Consider the following 18045-nt stretch of genomic DNA (forward strand, 5'->3'; position numbering starts at 1 on the left):
GTAATCAATTGCTTTTGATGGCATTGTAAATGGAATTGTTTTCTTAATTTTATATTTGGATTGTTCATTGCAAGTGTATAAAAATACAATTGATTTTTGTATATTGATTGTACCCTTCAACTTTGCTGAACTTGTTTATTAATTCTAATAGTTTTTTAGATTCCTTGTGGTTCTCTTGTGTAAGATCATCTCATCTGTGCATAGAGATAGTTTTACTTTTTCCTTTCCAACCTGGATGCCTTTTTTTCATTTTCTTTCTAATTTAATTTCTTGTCTGGCTAGAACCTTCAGTACAATGTTGAATAAAAATGGTGAGAGTAGACATCCTAGCCTTGTTCTTGATCTTAGGGGAAGTTTTCAGTCTTTCACCATTAATATGTTAGCAGTGGGTTTTTCATAGATGCCTTTTATCAGGTTGAAGAAGTTCCCAACTTTGTATTCCAACTTTTTTGAATGTTTTTTTTATCATGAAAGAGTGCTGGATTTTGTCAAAGCCTTTTGCTTCTGCTAAGATGAGCATTGGTTTTTGTCTTTTATTATATCGATATGTACATTGATTAACTTTCATGTTAAATCAACCTTGTCTTCCTTGGGTAAATCCCAGTGGGCCATGTAGGATATGCATATAGAGATTTGTGCACATCTGTGATTATTCTTTTTTTCAATTTTTATTTTATTTTATTTTATTGGGGAAGGGGAACAGGACTTTACTGGGGAACAGTGTGTACTTCCAGGCCTTTTTTCCAAGTCCAGTTGTTGTCCTTTCAATCTTAGTTGTGGAGGGCGCAGCTCAGCTCCAGGTCCAGTTGCCATTGCTAGTTGCAGGGGGTGCAGCCCACAATCCCTTGCAGGAGTCGAGGAATCAAACTGGCAACCTTGTGGTTGAGAGCCCGCACTCCAACCAACTGAGCCATTCGGGAGGCAGCACAGGTCAAGGTGCTGTGTTCAATCTTAGTTGCAGGGGGCGCTGCCCACCATCCCTTGCGGGACTCGAGGAATTGAACTGGCAACCTTGTGGTTGAGAGCCCACTGGCCCATGTGGGAATCGAACCGGCAGCCTTCAGAGTTAGGAGCATGGAGCTCTAACCGCCTGAGCCACCGGGCCGGCCCCCTGTGATTATTCTTGAAGCATCTTCACAGAAGTAAAATTATTGTGTCAAAATTCTATAGATACTCTCAAATTCCCCTACTAAAATGCAATACAAAGTTCTACTCCCACCAATAGTGTAGAAAGTGCCTTCTTTCTCATGTCCCTGGAAATCCTCGATATTATCTTTAATGTTTGCAAAACTGTTGGGTGAAAATGGCATGTCATTTATTGCTATAATTTGTATTTCATTGATTCCTAGTGAGTTTGGACATCTTCTCAACCTTTTATATTCTATTTGTTTTTCCTTTTCCGTGAACCAAATATATCTGTCCTATTTGTTTACAGAATGGAGAAGGGAGGGAGGACACTCAAGCCGCAAGAGAAAATCTTCTAGAGCATATGGGAAAATCCTCATGTCTAGGTAGAGTGTCACTAATGTGACCAGGAAGTCCCTTGGCAACACTAGTCTAGCAATGGTGGTTTGGTTTTGTTCTGCCTTTGAACTTGGATGGAATCAGGGATGTATACAGTTCTTCTGATCCTTTGAGAGTGGCCAGGTGATACTTCTCTGACTGCATTGTCCTGGCTACAGCCCCATGAATGATTGGTTTGTCACAATTCTAGTCCTGTGGTTGGTTTTCCTTTCAGCCAGGATTCCCTCTGCCTCATCCCCAGCAGATTCTCCTGCTTTGTACCCTGCCACCCTTATTACCAACACATTGCTAAGGATGCCCTACCATCTCATGATCTGCTCCTGGGCCAAACCTACTTTGTAAACATATATATATATATATATTTTTACCTGAAGGATTTAATGGAATATATATGAGGCTTAGTTAGTGCTTCTTTCTTCTTTCTCTCTCTCTCTCTCTCTCTCTCTCTCTCTCTCTCTCTCTCTCTCTCTCTCTCCAGCTGGTATCAGTATGGCTTTTTTCTTTGCCCCACCCCCTCACTGCCTCCTGTCTCCCTGACTCACTCCATCTGCCTTGTTGCTGGAACAGCATGGGTGCCTCCCCCCCCCAAAGTGGGGCTGTGGGATGTATGATTTGCCATTTCCCAGGGGATGCTCTGCAGGGAAGCAGTTCTGGAAGGAAGGCAGCTCTACTAATGATCATGAGTCAAGGCTAAATCTTCCATAAGAGATCTCCAGCACTAGGAGAGCAAAAACTCCCTGGAGGAGTGAGGCATAAGGCCCAACAACTATCCAGTGACTGTAATGGGTATTAGCAGACTTTCCTTCAAGCCCCAAGCCTACCACCTGTGTGAGGTCAGAGTCCCCTTCTCTAAGCCTTTTTTGTCTCATTTTAAAATGAAGGGAAGAGTAGGGATTGGTAATGTCTAATTGTTGGACACTATTTTTAACTGTCCCGTTTCTATAAGTTTCCGCTGGGCAAAGCTTTGTATATTTAGCTGCTCAATTTCAGCTAGTGAGAAGACTAAAGAGGATTTGGTTAATTTTTTTTCCTTCTGTTGAACAAATCTGACAGTCCTAGTGAGTTCCATGAGTTCCATTAAATAACACCTATGATTCTGGTCATCTTAATCTTTTACCGACTGCATTGTCTTTTTGTAAAAATTGGACTTCAAATAAGGTTGCAAATATTTCCCATCTGTCAAGAACCTTTTTATTCTTCCTCAAAGAGACTATTTAATTTGGGGCCTGTTATCAGAGAGCCCAGGAAAGACATCCAGGATAGTCTGGGGAAGGGAGGCATGTGGAGGGTCGCTGGAGAACGCTTCCTTGCTTTGCTGTCTCAGCAGCTCGCCATAGAGCCTGGGGTTCCGTCCGAGTGGCGTCCGGGGGTGGAGGAGGAAGCGGGCCACCAGGAAGGGCTAATCTGTGAGGCCGGGATTCCCGCCCGAGGCTCTGGAAGTGACCGGCTGGCAGGCGAGGCGCCGGCAGCCCTGGGCTCAGGGCTTAAGCAGGCGGCAGCAGCATGCGCAGTGTGGCCGCCGCCGTTAACACCGGGGCTTCTGCAGCGGCCACGGCTACTTGGGCTGCTGCTGCTGCTGCTGCTGTTGCTTTTCTGCCTTGCGCCGCTGTCACTTCCAGTTCCTACTTGGGTGATCCAGGTCCGGGTCACTGCTACCCCGCCGCTTGCCGGGTCCCTCCAGGCCGTTCTCCCTCCCTGGTAGGCGGTGAGGGGGCCAGCGAGGGCAGCTGAGCTGGGTCCAGAGGAGCTGCGAAGGCAGGTTCCTCCGGCAGCCACTCCCGCCCGCAGCCGTCCCCCACCCCCATCCCCCGCACGCCTGGCGCGGCTCCCTGCCAGCGCAACCAACGGGGCGAGTCTCCTGCCCCCCCTCTCCGCTTTCGGCCCCGCGGTCCTCCGCCCGAGGGGCGAGGTTCTGGAAGCAAGAACTTGAGGGCAAAAATCTGGCTTCCCTTTAAATTAAAAAAAGAAAGAAAGAAAGAAAGAAAAGACCAAAAATTTCCTGGACCGGAGAGGTTGCGGGCGCGGCACAGAGTTTGGAGACTGGCGCCCCCTCCTCGCCCGCGTCCAGGAGCAAAGTTGCAGCCGCCCCTCTCGCCCCTCCCCGCCCGGGCGAGCCGAGCCCAGCTCTCCAGTTTCGTCCTGGTGGCGGCCGCGCTCAGGGCAGGGTCCCAGCTCTGGCTGGGTTGAACGGTTCCCGCAGCCTTGGCACAGGCTCGCCCGCCCGCTCGCTGGCCCCGTGACTCCGGAGGACGAGCCGCTTCCAGGAGGCGGCAGCGGTGGGGCTGGAGTGATCGAGCAGCCGGAGGACAAGCGGGCAGCGGCCGAGTCAGGTGACCTGCCTGGGGGGCAGCGGGTCAGGGGAAGGGGAAAGCGTGCGTGTTTGGGGTGGTGCCTAAGGACCCCTGTTGTAGAGGAGCCGTCCTTCCTTCCTACTGCGGTGGCTCCCAGACTCAGCCGCTGTCAGGGCCTCCCAGTGCACTGAGATCCCGGGTGCACGGAGGGGGTGGCGAGGGAGCAGAGCGTGGACGCTCCAAACTTAGGGGCGAGTTGTCCGGCTCTGACCGCAAGGTTTGCATCAGACCAGATTCCTCTTTTCCCCACCCCCGGAACCAGGACAAGGAGTTAACAGTAATATTTTTGATACTAATTAGATGCCCCCCCTCCATCCCGGACATCCGTACGTTTGGGAATATTTTTGGCGATGAGTACACAGGTCTGTCGCAGGAATAGTTTATGGATGGGGAAAGACCTGTACTCTATAAGGCGTTCCAACGTGCCGGTAGTTAATTTCGAGTTTTCATTTTCCAGTCATTTAAAAACCCAACAGGTATTCGAGCTATTCGTTTCTTAGTTCTAGAGTGGAGAGTCCTTAAGTTTATCTGTGTCTCTTAGAAAATCTTATATTTATATTTTTGGTTTGTTATTGGTTTTGGATATAGAGGTGACTCACATGACTTTTTTTCTTTTCTTAATGTGTAGTGGGAATAAAAATAAAGGGAATATATTATTCTATACAACTGTGTATGTTTTTGTCAGTAAAAGCTTCACATAAACAAGAAAGCATTACAGAATAGGAAAATTTTAGTTGCTGTTCTGTAAAGTATTAACAATTTTAAAAGCAAGATTCTAAGGTCCAAACTGCTTTTCTAACTTATATTTGCTGGGAAACCCCACAATTTGTCCTTGAACTTCCTATCTTAATTTTGACATTGACCATGGTAAGAGGAGCTCTGATGACATCATTTGCTCCGGCAACAGTTCTGGTGTTCGGTGACTGAGAGCACCTCTCTCCAAAACGTAAGGCCTGGACCTGCCCTTGTACTTTAGCTGAGGCATTTCCAAGGATTTTTCTTAAGCAAAGTATTATGCTACATGCCAGGCAATGCTGCAGTCCCTTCTTACATAAGCGAGTTTCAGGCTATTGTAGTCTCGGGGTGTGCTTGGAGTAGTGGATATCAGAGACTTCTCAGTCTTGGGGTGGGGTGGTGGTGGTTGATTGGAGTTTGGAACAAAGTAAATTTCAGCTAGTGTTCTCATCTTGCATTTCTTTGCTGCTTAATGTTTTTTGGAATGCCTTCTACTTATCTTATCTGCAAGTCACTGGGCCCTTGTAAAGGATGTAGGCGAGATGGCATTGCTTTCATTTGACAGAGAAACAAAAGTTTAGTTCACCAAAGTCAGGCAGCTTAACAGCGGTAGCATCAAAACTCTGACCTGTATTTCCTGCTCTCAGCCCAGGATTGTGTTTGTTTGTTTGTTTGTTTTTACTAAAACATGGCATTTTATGCAAAAATATTTCATTTGGCATATTTTATGGACGGTTGGTTTTCCGATCTACTAATTTTTTCTATTCTTTGTGCCAACTCATGTCTTGGCCTTGTCTTTGCACAGGGCTGGAGCTATTCTTAAGGGTGAGAATGGGAGCAAAGCTTTCCAAAGGAGAGTCTGTGGTTTGTATGTCCCACGGTTGGCCTCCTCTCCATTCATCTTCAGGGATATCAGGTGCTGAATAGAGAGAGCCACTAGGGCCCAGAAATGCCCGATATTCATCTGACATCACTAGTCCAAGTATAATATTACTTCAGTCTTTACAAAGAAACTCATTCAGGAGGAGAAATTGCAGAGCATAGTTTTGTTCATTTACAGCAATCTGCTCATCACTGTACTTAGAAACTTAGATGCAAAAGAGAAAGAGGAGTTCAGTCCTCACCATTTCTCAAGTACCTTCTATGTTCTAGCTACTGTGCTAGGTACTTTAAGTATATTATTTTACTTCATCCTCACAACAGTCCTGGGAGGGAGGTGGCACAGTGCCCATTACACAGTGCTGGTTTGTGGATGACCCAGACAAAGACCTCACACTGCCAGTGCAAAACAGAACCAAAATGTAATCAGTGATGTACCTTACTCCAGAACTCATTCCCTTTGCCATGTGTCAGGCTGTCCCCACAAAGGAGCTGATGATAAACACAGGAACACCTAGCCCCTTGGTTTTCAGACATGGCTGTAATTAGAGTCACCTAGGATGCTTTTAAAAAATACAAATGTTGGGCAGTCCCTCCCACTGAGCTTCTGGGTGAATTGATCTGCAGTGAGGCCCAGGCCTTGGTATTTCTCTCTCTTTTTTCTAACATTTAAGTAAACTTTGTATTTGTGTATAATGTGAATTCAGGAAATTGCACAAATCCTAAGTATATAGTTTGATGAATCTTTACAAATTGAACACATCCATATAATCAGCGCACCCATAAGAAACAACGATATCAGCACCCGGAAGCTACCCTCGTGCCCCTTTCCAGTCATACTCCTCCCAACAGACCCCGCTGCCCTGACTTCTAACACTCGATTCATTTTTTTTCTGTTTTGGTACTTTATATGAGTGGAATCATGCAGTATGTACTCATTTGTATAAGGTTTATTTCACTCAGCGTAATATTTGTACAAGTCACCCACGCTCTTACGGATACTAGTGGTTCGTTCTTTGTTATTCCATTGTGTGGATATACCATATTTTGTTTCTCCATTCACTTGTTGGACACCTGGGTTGTTACCAGTTTTTAGTTGCTATGAACAATGCTGCTGTGAATATACTTGTGCATGTCTTCTGGTGCACATTTCTGTTGGGTTTATACATAGGAATGAATGGCTGGGTCAGAGGGTGTGTATTTGTTCAGTTTGAGTAGATACTGCCCAACAGTTTTCTGAAGTGGCCAGGTCCTGTTATTATTTCATTTCTGAAAGTTCCCCAAGTGATTCTAATGTGCAGCCAGAGTTGAGAACCATTTTGCTGGTTAATCTAGAGTTCAGCAATCTAGCAAACTCCAGTTTCTGCCACCTAGCTGAGAACCCTAAAGTAAGATACCAGCTTCCTCTTCAGCCTGGGATCTTCTAGAAAATCTCTGCTGGATCGGGCAGCTGTTGTCTACTTTCCCATAGTCCCTTGTGCCATGCTACCTGTATGCCGTCCACCTATGGTAATCTGTGGACGCATTTGCCTTTCTGCTAGTCTTAGAACTTCTCAAAGGCAGGAAACAGAGCTTGATCATCCTTATAACCCCAGCACTCAGTATAGAACATGGCACATACCAGGCACTCAGTAAATGTTTATTAAATAAATGATTCACAGAATCTCTGAATGGTCAGAGAAGATCTGGGCTGCAAAAGATATGCCCCATCTTTGCACTAAGACTTAACGCACTTTATTCCTAGGAGACTGCCATAGACTGTCACTCAGAGCCTAATTACTTTTATTTATCTAAGCATGTTGGAAGTATGGGGTAATCTGGTTGTTCATCTCAAAACTGATTAGAAATTAGATTGGATGAGATAAGGTATGAGGAAGCACTTTGCAAAGTGCTTTGCAAAACAGCGTGTAAATAGAAACTTGTGATAAAGGGAGAAGAGGGGCTGCTATAGATTAGACATGCTGGCAATAGCAGAAAAAGTATGTATCTATGTATAACGTGGAAGAAGTGAAATCAACAACAGGTCAAGAACGAAGACAGAAAAACTATAAAAAGCAGCCCCCAAAACATAACCACCTTTTGGGGTCTTTTGGTGTAGGGTCAGGCAGCTCAATACATACTGTGTGGTCCAGTGGCTACAATTTGACTTTCCCTGCCTTGTTCTAGCTTTGATTCATGGTTAGGGAATCTTTGTCCTTGAGAAGTAATATAGTGGCTAAGAGCTTTAATTTTGGACTTGAATTGACCTGGGTTAGCCAATTATTAGGTATAGTCTAACTTCTTTGGTGGTAGTGGTACATAATATTAGGTATATGCTACTTTATTATTATTAAGTATATGCTTATTAGGTATATGTTTATTAGGTAATGCTACCTCTTACCGTTAAATGAGAGAATGCAAGTAAAGCTCTTAGCACAGTGCCTAGCACTGGGTAAACTGTCAATAAAAGCTACTTCCTAATTGGAATTTTAATGTATTTCAATACACTAGTGTTCACAAATGATAGCATTGCATTATCAAAAGAAGTTTGCTCAGTTCGGTTATGTTAAGCAAGGTCCATTTAAGAAGTGAGTCATGCTTTATAGAAAGATTTCCTTTTGAAATCTTAACATTAAAGAAAACCTGGATACAGGAAAGGGTAAACTGCGGGCTCTGTGGAATGATAGCTTTGCCAAGGGTTCTGAGGTTTTACACTAGTTATACTGAGAATTTAAACAGGGATGAAACTTAAAACAGGAGAAAACAAAGCCAGCCATCTTGTTTCTCAGTTCCATGCTTTATTTGGCAGAGATTGCTTGTTTTGGGGAAAACGTTTTTTAAAAAACAAAGTTGAAGGTAAAACCCCCACATATTTTCTAATACTTGATACCCCTCTTCAGAAGACAAAACAAAGTTGAGTTTCTGGGAGTTTTAGATGTAGTGATGGCAGGCTTGGCCTCTGATTTTATGTTAACAGTAGAAATTAATCTTTTCAACATTATTCATATTTTTCACTCACTAATTGAAATGCTTTTTTGCCCCCTAGACTTGAAATTCTCAATGCTTTGCATCATAGAAAATAATTTGAATTTAGATTAGAGTATATTGGAATGTGTTTAAAATTATTTATATGTCATATTTAATTTGGTTGTATATTCTATTTGGATGGCTACATAAAGACAGTTTAAATTGCAGTGATATTGTAGCCCAACAATATCCATGGAACAGAGATTCAAATTTTAACTCTAATTTCTGACAATAAATGTGTAATCTTAAGAATTTTATGAATCGGTTATAAAAGATGCTAAATCTTTAGCTTATTGTCTTGCTGTTGTTAGTGTGGCCAGTTTTTAACTGCTGAAAACAATTTGTATATGGTTTCCTTTATAACAACTCAGAGCTAGAAATATGTTTGGGGAGCCAGTTTGAAAGAGGAACTGGAGAAGAAAAAGCAACTGAATTCTTCAGAGACTATGAATTATTCAGTTGTTAACCACAGTAACTTCTTAGCTACTATTTTGTGTGCTAATAATAGAAACCGTTTGGACAGATTCCTCTTGGAATTGAAAAATCAGGAAGCCTTTTCATTCTTTTCTAGTCTATACATAAACTAGAAGAATGTGAAAAAAAAGAGTATTTTCAGTTTCTCATGTTTACCTGGATGAAATAGTTTAACTTTTTATGTCTTTAAAAATGAGTGTATTTATTTTATAATTACAATAGCTTGAAATTGAAAATTACATACCAGAGCAAGATGCATATATTTTAGTTAAATTAAACAATTCAACAAATATTTTATTTTTTATTTCTGATGATGCCTGACAAAAACATTCCCCCTTGTATCTAGGAAAATAAATAATAAACCTGTTGAACTGGACATAGTTGAGACGGAAAATCAAAATCAAATTCCTCTATACAAAAAACACAGTATGTAACACTTAAAAAGGAAACACGTCATTTCTGAATTGGGTTGCATGTATATTGATAATATCAAAAGGAATGTATTTTGTTAGAAAATTTGATCAATTCAATCTTCCTCACAGGAGATGTAAAAGTTATCTTGTTTTAAATCTAACTCACTCTAATTTGGTTTTAATGTTGATTCTAATCCAGGCCCTTTCTGAAGGCAATGGAACACAATATAGCTCTTTATTAAAACCACACAATCTTGGCCAGCTATCCCCTACTCTAGTCCCATTCTAATTTGGTCATATGTTATCACTGAGGCAGCCCCCAAGATCAATCTGAGAGGTGAACAGTTGCCAGCACAGCATAAGGTATGCAGAGCCATTGTTGATGACATTGGAGTTAGAACCAAAAGGAAGTGCAAGGTCTGGCCTTTGAACTGCAAATGAAGACGTGTGATGGTACTTGCCAGTTTCTTAGGGCCTTTGCTTACCAACTTTTTAGAGGGAGTGTATGTCCACTCAGTCCAGAAGCTGCTCCATATTCGGATTTCAACAACAACGTTGCCACTTCCTCTGCTGTCATCTGGAAGAAAGACTTAAGACACCAGACTTCTGTCTGATTAGCTCCAGGCTTTGTCATACCCTAGCAAATTGTACTCTACCACACAGAGGGCTGTATGTGTTCTGAGATGTGGATCATCCAAAACAGCATACACTCACGCATCATTTCTATTTGACTTCTGGCAGAAGATTTACCTTCCTAATTAAGTTCTGCTTAGACAAATAGAGTAAAATCCCAACTTTATACTTTCTTGGGGACTTGAATATTATTACAAAAATCAGACATGTCAATTGAGGGATTGAATAGGACAATAGGGAAAAGAAGTAATTAAAGTGAGATGAAATGCACTAGTTTGCAAAGCGGTGAGTGAAACCACTATTAAGGACTTGTCTCATCCTTGACAATAACATACAGGTTTATCTACCTCTTGGAAACATGGAGGCATCGTTAAGGTGTCAAACTCTTAACATCTTTTATGAAGAGCCCAGCCTGTGAAGCAGACCTGAATACCAAGGAACGTTCCGTCTTGTAATTTGTCTGTTCTTCATGGCAAGATCTCCAGCAAACTGGGGATATTTATCAATTATTTCTGAGAAATGTATGCAAACCAAGAGAGTACAGTATTTTACTAAGATAGAAATTTAACCACTTCTTTGGGGAAATGTATGTTGTGATAGTGTGTTGTGGATTGGGGAAAATCTTGATTTGGGATTTAAAAAAATTACCTTCAAGGAAAGACAATATAATAGAAAAGAGTGGTTTAACGGCTGGTGCACCTGTGGGTGACTTCTTTTTTTGCCAGATTTTATATAGGGTCCTTTTTTTTTTCTCATCTTAAAACAAATTTATGTGTTAGTGCCTGGCATATACCAGGTGTTCCATAAATATTTGTTGAATGGATAAATTTTTAAAACTTTATTTTAGATAGCTTGTATATCTAATAGTGTATATGTAGATTATCAAGAGTTGACTGTTATACACATAAATGACTCTTTAGTGGATGAAAATATGGATTAAAAAAAAGTTGAGTCCCCCCTAATACAGTATTACTCAGTTTTTCTTGCCAAGCTAGAGTACCTGTCTCACTCTTTCAAAAATTAAAAAAAGAAAAAGAAAAAGAAAGTAAAGTATGAGAGATTAGGCCCCATATGTCTCATGGAAGACCTTCCCTGTTTTTCCAGACCTCAGGTCACTTCTTACTTCTTATGTTACTCAAACTTTCTCGATTTCATTGGGTTTTCAAGGTATGACATTAGAACTCTGTGACTTTGACTTTCCAAAGTGATCCCAGGCAGTCACTTCACTTTCTTTTGGTGAGGTAAATGCTTTGTCAGCATTCTTCAGTTCTCTCAATCATATTCTTCAAAAGGAAGAACCTGTTTTATTAAGTGATGGAAAATGTATGAGCCCTGATTTATCAAGTTCTACCAGAAAAAAGTTACCTTTTCCCTGTCTTTCCTTCTGTGGAAGGCATGCCAAAAGGACATGTGTTTCTACTGGAACAAATATCTGTTTAAATTTTAGGTTGAAAGGAAAGACTAATAGTCAGCAAGTATTTGTTCACCATCTATATGGTGAGTGCTATGGCATTGTGGAAAGAGGCAGCATGTGTATGGGAAATAATGGAGTTGAACAACGTCTAGGAGTATATGACTAGTTATCCAAGTTAATGGTTCCAGAGTCTAGAGCATATGTGGGGACAGAGCCCCAAAAAGCGGTTTCCAGGCTCTCGGCCTCACATAGAAAGGTGCTGGCTCAGGTGGTAAATGGCCATCGACTGTGATCAAATTGCCAGCAGCTGTGGCTAGTTGACCGTCAGCTGTAACCAGTGAGCCATTGGGCACTAATATAACTGCCGTGGCTACGCTAGCAAGAAAAGGGGGGAGCTAGCAAGAAGATGGTGGCTGAGCCTGCAAGCGGCACAGTGAGGGTTGAGAATTGTGTTGCTCCTGTTTCCTGTGTCTCCAACCCAGCCGCCAGCGAGAGTATAGTGGTGTGACTCCCCTACCTATGGCTCCGTGGGTGTTCCTGTTTGGCCTAGCCATACCCTGCGTTCTTGTGTGGGGAGCGAGAGCAGAGACCCCACAGACCCCGCAGGACACCCTGCATGACACATGGCAAAGTCCGCAGGATCCCCTGCACTACAGCATAACACAGAGTTCAGAAGAAAAGACCTTTGTGTGCTGAGGTGTAGTGTTTGAGGAAGACCTGATGGAGGGGAGTGATGTAGGATGGGCCTTGAAGGACAGCTAGGATTCAGATGGTTGAGGGAACTTTTTCATAAAGAAAAGTATGCATATCAGAGAGAGGCACAATGAAGAAAGTGAAGGATTCTGGGGCATACAAGGAGATGATGGTGAGAAACAATGGGCTTGCTAGGTTGGGACCAGCTTGAGGAGAAATTTGAATGCTAGCCTGGAGAATGTGGACTCGATCTTATAGGCTGGGTTGCACGAGGCAGAGAGATGTGGATGTTAAATGGAAGCACCATTCCTGCTGTTGCTGGTATCTGAGCTCCCAAATACCCACCTTACTGTGTTTGGATTGTTTCCTAGATACAAATCTTGTTTGGGATCAGATGAAGGAAAATTAATTAACTAATTAATTAATTAACTAATGTCTGTTAGGCATTGATGGGCATCTCTGAAAATTACATACTCTTGAAAGAATGACTCACATATGGACATAATAAGCAAGGAGTGCCAAAAGTCATTGCTAAATGTATTATTGAAGGTGATTTCTAAATAAAGAAAACGGTAGTGACTTTGGCACATCTTTCCCACCCAGATTAGCTGGTATAAGAGGGACTTTGTGGGTGTGATTTGTAGTCTCTTTCAAATTGCCTGTCACCCCTTTCTTGCCTCTCGTGAGTTACTTTGCCATATTTTGCCATGTCCCACTGTGCTCTGGCTGCAACTTGAAGCCTGTTTTAGAGCAGAGTATGAGTGTGGCCTTAGTGTTTGTCATTTAAGCTATTTTACAATAAAATATTTAAAAAAATATAGCCAACTCCAGGAAAGCAGTAAAACCCCACAGTTCTTTCCAGCTCCCTTCCTCTATAATGCTTAGGTCAAGGTACTTTATGAGGAGATTTAAAGGAGCCTGTACTACTTGGGACAGGCCAGCAATTGTGGACTTTGCCCATACTCGGCACACAACTCAATGAAATCCACACGCATGGAATTTGAGGCACCTTTACTCACCTCATGGTTGCAGGGCTTAATTTTGCAGGCAAGTACAGATGTATGTTATTTTACATAATACGTCTCCTGGAAAGTTGCATGGAAATTGATTGTTTTTCCTTCCTTAATGATATATACAGATATATCACATATGTTATGTATATCATATATATATTTCAATTTACTTAGGTATAATTGATATGTAATATTATATTAGTTTCAGGTGTACAACACAGTGATTTGACATTTGTATGCATTATGAAGTGGTCATCACAATGTCTAGTTACCATCTGTCACCTCACAAAATACAATATTGCTGACTATATTCCCCATGCTGTACATTATATCCCCATGATTACTTATTTTATAACTGGAAGCTTGTGCTTTTTGATCCCTAAGATCTTATGACTTAACCACTCATTTTACCCCCAACCCACCTTCCCTCTGGCAACCACAAATCTGTTCTCTGTATCTATGTCTGGGTTTTGTTTTGTTTGCTTGTTTTGTTTTTTAGATTCTACATGTAAGTGAAATCACGTGTTAGTCTTTCTGTGTCTGACTTATTTCATTTAGCATAATACCCTCTAGGTCCATCCATATTGTTGCAAATGAAATGATAATTCTTTCTGACTTTACTGTAATTTCAGGAATGCTTTTTCTTCAATTATGGTTAATCATCTATTGATGAAATCTTCTAAACTTTTATTAATTCATCAAATATTTATTGAGCACCTACTATGTGACAGGCAGTCTTCTAGACACTGAGGATACAGAAGTGAAAAAGTTTTTAAAAACATAGCTTCATGGGACTTACATTCTAGGCACAATTTATATTTAAGTTTCTCTGACAGTACATCCTGTCAATCAACCAAGGAATGAGAATTTATCAAATGTCTCATATATGTTGATTACTGGGCCAGGGCTGTGGGGGCAATTTGGACTTCAAAGAGTTTGCCTTCTAATTGGATATCCAAGGCTAATCTTTTTTTTTTTTATCCCTCACCCCCAAGGCTAATCTTAACACCCACAGAATAAACAGAGAATATTACAGTGGTGGGTGATTGAGGGCTTAAATGTGCAGAATCTATACAGCTTGTAAGACTGTAGCTGTTCAGAAGAAAGAAACGTGAGCCTAAGTCAATGGAGGACTTTATGGAAGGCTGTAGATGAAATTGCCAGAGGAGATGCTGCTTAAAGCAACCAGCAGGGGGTCCTTTTATCATTGCCCTCCTCCTGCCATAATCTTTGCGCGGAGTTCAATCAACACTAGTCTGTCTTGTATGTGGAAGTCGTAGTGAAGCAGTTGCTTCTGCTAGACTTTCAGGCTCCAACCCTAAATCATAGTAGGTTCCTAGGAAAGCAGGGGCTTCAGGAGCCCTATCTTCACAGCTGAGTCTCCCCCTTACCTGCCTAGACTGTTACACAGTCAGGAGCTGTCGACTGTTACAATTTCTCAGGATATTCTCATAATCTTCATACCTATCACTTGCTTCTCTCATCACAGAGAGTTCTAATATAAATAGCACTCAGAGTGTCTAGGGTATTTGTTCATCCTTTAGGTGATAGGACAAGGAAAATCTATAAAGGATGTGGACTTCAATTTGGGGCCACACATCCAGGCATTCTTCAATATAAAAAATGGATTATTTTCCGAAAGTTCATTTGTAAATTATTGTCGGGAACACAGAAAACATTTTCCCATAGAAACAAGCTTCTACGCGGTGACTATGTTTTCTGGCTGGACCACAACTGCCTGTTTAATAACTAATGTGGCTGACTGTAGAACTCAGAGACTAAGTGGCAGATGTGACACTATGTCTCTGGGAAAATGTTTTCTGCATTCCAATTTAGAACACTAGGAAGTAAGTCCCCTTCTCTGAAGGGGTAGGGTGAGAGGCTTTGGGAGGACACCCTCAGGTCTGGCACATAGATGCTCCAGCAGCTGAGGCATCACCCCTGTACACCCACCCCTCAAAACTGGAAGCCAGTATGGCTCCTGCAAAGACTCTAGTGACAGGAGCACAGGAGGAGGGTCAGGCTACAATGGCTGGCTGGCTGAGGGGCAGCTGGTTTTAGGCCTCCTACTTCCTGTCCTTGGCTTGGCAAGCACTACTGACAGGAGAGATGTTATTTTTCCTTTTCCTTCATGCCTATTCTCTTTTTGGTGAGATTATCCAAAGCCAGTTGTTCTTTCTCTTTCTCTTTTTAATCCTGTGACCATCCCCACCAAGATGCCTATGTCATTCCTCATTCATTCCTCTCTTTCCTGAACACTTAATACTCAACTACAGATATATTTCTGTTGTGGAGAAAGTGTTTTTCCCCTAAAGGACTGTAACAAGGAAGAATGGAGGTCATAATGTGTGACACATTGATGTTGCTGATGCTGAGGTGGCCATTAGGAAGTAGATTTGGTGACTTTGCCATGAAGGGTGAGCAGTGAGGGATTACACTCAGATCTTTGCTCCTATCATAAGAGCTCTATGGAGCTGAACTTCCAGGCTCTGGATTTGATGAGGTCCAAGTAATATAGAAGCCCATAGTAGTTATGAAAAGTGACCATATAGAAATCCACAGAGATGAAAGAACGTAGATGGTTATAGCTGTCTGCAATAACAGTCCAAGTCCCACTAGGCAGTGGCAGCAAGATAGAGCCAAAATATATAATTAGGTTATTTTAAAATGACATTTTGAAAAAGTCAACTAATAGAGAAGTAACAATTACGTTAAGCTGTGATATCCCAAACTCCCTTTGCTTTGATTCTATACTATCCAACAAATTTCTAATTCTAATTTCGCTTCCCATGTAGAATTCTCTATGGGGAGAGAATGATCTGGCTATAAAATGAGAGTATCCGATCTTCTTAATAGTTCATTTTTAAGTAAAAATTAGCAAGTTGGCATTTCACTATATGTATTGACCTTTTGTGAATTTGGTTGATGTGAGTCCATTTTGAAGAGCCTTTTTTTTTAAAGAAAGACTTTTATTAAAATATAGCTAACATACAATATTATATTAGTTTCAGTCAAGAGCCTTCAGAATCGAAGACCAGATTCTGGACCTTCAGGAGCAGCCAAGATGCTGCCTTTGAGAACCCCTATTCAGGTGATGGGCCAGCACATCTCTCACTTCCCAGATGGGAAACAGAGCCACAAAAAAGTGGTGTTGCTTTCCTAAGGTCCTCACAACTACTCAGCAGTGACAAGTTTGGGACTGGAGTCAAGGTCTTCTGACCCTCACTAGTTCTCTTTTCAGTACCCCGATGCATGTATGTGCACAAGTCAGATCTTGTTCCCTAAATTGCTGAAATGGACAGAAAGCAAGAAATAAGACAGGAATAGAGAACAGGGTTTGCTGTCTTACGCTTGCTCCATATCAAATAGGAATAGTTATTATTTAAAACCAGGCAAGTACAAGTGCCGTCCACTGTATTCTAGTAAGTGGAATACCGGTGGCTAGTTGAGTCTACTTTCTGAGCTTAGGATATTATTTGTTGCTTACTTTGTGGCTACTTTTGGTAGGGGCTATGTGGAAGCATCCCAGGTCGCGTTTACAGAGCCAGGAGCAGTGTCACCCAGTGAAATATGACTAAACAGCTCAGATTTGCTTGCTCTGTTGCACTCTGTGATGACATTTCCTCCAAAGTTCAGAGGTTAACAGAGGCAGCATGCTCAGCTGTGAGAATTAGAGAATGAGATTCAAGATGGCGTAAGTTAATTTAAGATTTTGTTCAATAAGAACAAGACACAGATAGAATATTCCTAAAATATTTGGAATCTTGTTTTGACTGGGTCTGAAACATAAGCTATGTCCATGTGGTTCCACTGAATCCCTTGCTTTTCAGTTTATTAGATTTTAACAGTTGAGTGATGGAGCCTATTGTGATCACTTCAAACCCTAAATTAACTTTAAATGGAAGTCGATTGAATGGGACTGAAGCCACATGACATTAGAGACTTCACCCAGTTCTGAACTACTATATGACATGGCTTCTCTTAACAAAGATATGGCTGGGCTGTGACTGTTACCTTAGGTGATTAGAGCATGTTGCCAAGGAATGGTTTGAGTTGGCCCTGTAACCATGGGCTGGACCTCCACCTAACCAGCACCTCACAAGTATGGACAGTGGCTCATAAGATGGAATCAGATGAACAAATAGGCATAGCTCAGTGCAACCCTTCCCAGCTTCTGGCAAAAGGTGCCTGCTGGGTCAGGGCTGCACTTTGAAATGAGAAGTATCACACAAGAATTAGGCGAGACCCCTGTGGAGATAGTCTTGTCATATGGGAGATTTTCTCTTGCAAATGATTAGTTGAATTAGTCATCTTAGAGGCTGTAACAAACTTGCTGTAGATGGTACAAATGCTGCATGTACTGACAGCAGCAAGGGATTTCTCTTTGTGCACAAACCCACGGATATCTTTTCCTTGTATTTTTTTTAAAAATTTTATTGGGGAATATTGGGGAACAATGTGTTTTTCCAGCACCCATCAGCTCCAAGTCAAGCCATTGTTTTCAATCTAGTTGTGGAGGGCGCAGCTCACTGGCCCATGTGGGAATTGAACCGGCGACCTTGGTGTTATCAACACTGCGCTCTAACCAACTAAGCCAACCAACCACCCCTTTTCCTTGTATTTTTAATGTCTCATGAAAACATAAAGTGTGCATGCAGGGCTTAAACACCCCTCACAACACTTTCTTGGGTATTTTTATTGGTTCCATCACTTTCCTACTTCGTGACTTAACTACTCTGAGTTTCAGTTTACTCATCTATAGAATGGGGGAAATAATTGTACCCACATTACAGGCTTGCTGGGACAATCAAGTGAAATGAATCAAGATGATCTCTATATCTATCTGTCTGTCTATCTATCTATCTACCTATTTATTATGAGTCTATCTATCTATCTATCTATCTATCTAT

General features: G+C 41.7%; 1 protein-coding gene across 6 annotated transcripts in view; it reads left to right on the plus strand.

Annotated features, from left to right (window-relative positions):
- The window catches only part of ARHGEF6 (Rac/Cdc42 guanine nucleotide exchange factor 6), a 123861-nt gene that overhangs the window by 5175 nt on the left and 100641 nt on the right, over positions 1 to 18045 (plus strand). The window contains exon 1 of one of the 6 annotated variants that reach the window (XM_033110209.1): positions 3323 to 3854. The exons of the other annotated variants lie outside the window; for them this stretch is intronic. The gene's annotated coding sequence lies outside the window, so the exon portion shown is untranslated. Of the gene's footprint in view, positions 1 to 3322; positions 3855 to 18045 lie in introns of those variants that run through there. 6 annotated transcript variants of the gene reach the window in all.

This window comes from Rhinolophus ferrumequinum, chromosome X (genome assembly GCF_004115265.2).
Source record: "Rhinolophus ferrumequinum isolate MPI-CBG mRhiFer1 chromosome X, mRhiFer1_v1.p, whole genome shotgun sequence".
NCBI classification, from domain to species: Eukaryota; Metazoa; Chordata; class Mammalia; order Chiroptera; family Rhinolophidae; genus Rhinolophus; species Rhinolophus ferrumequinum.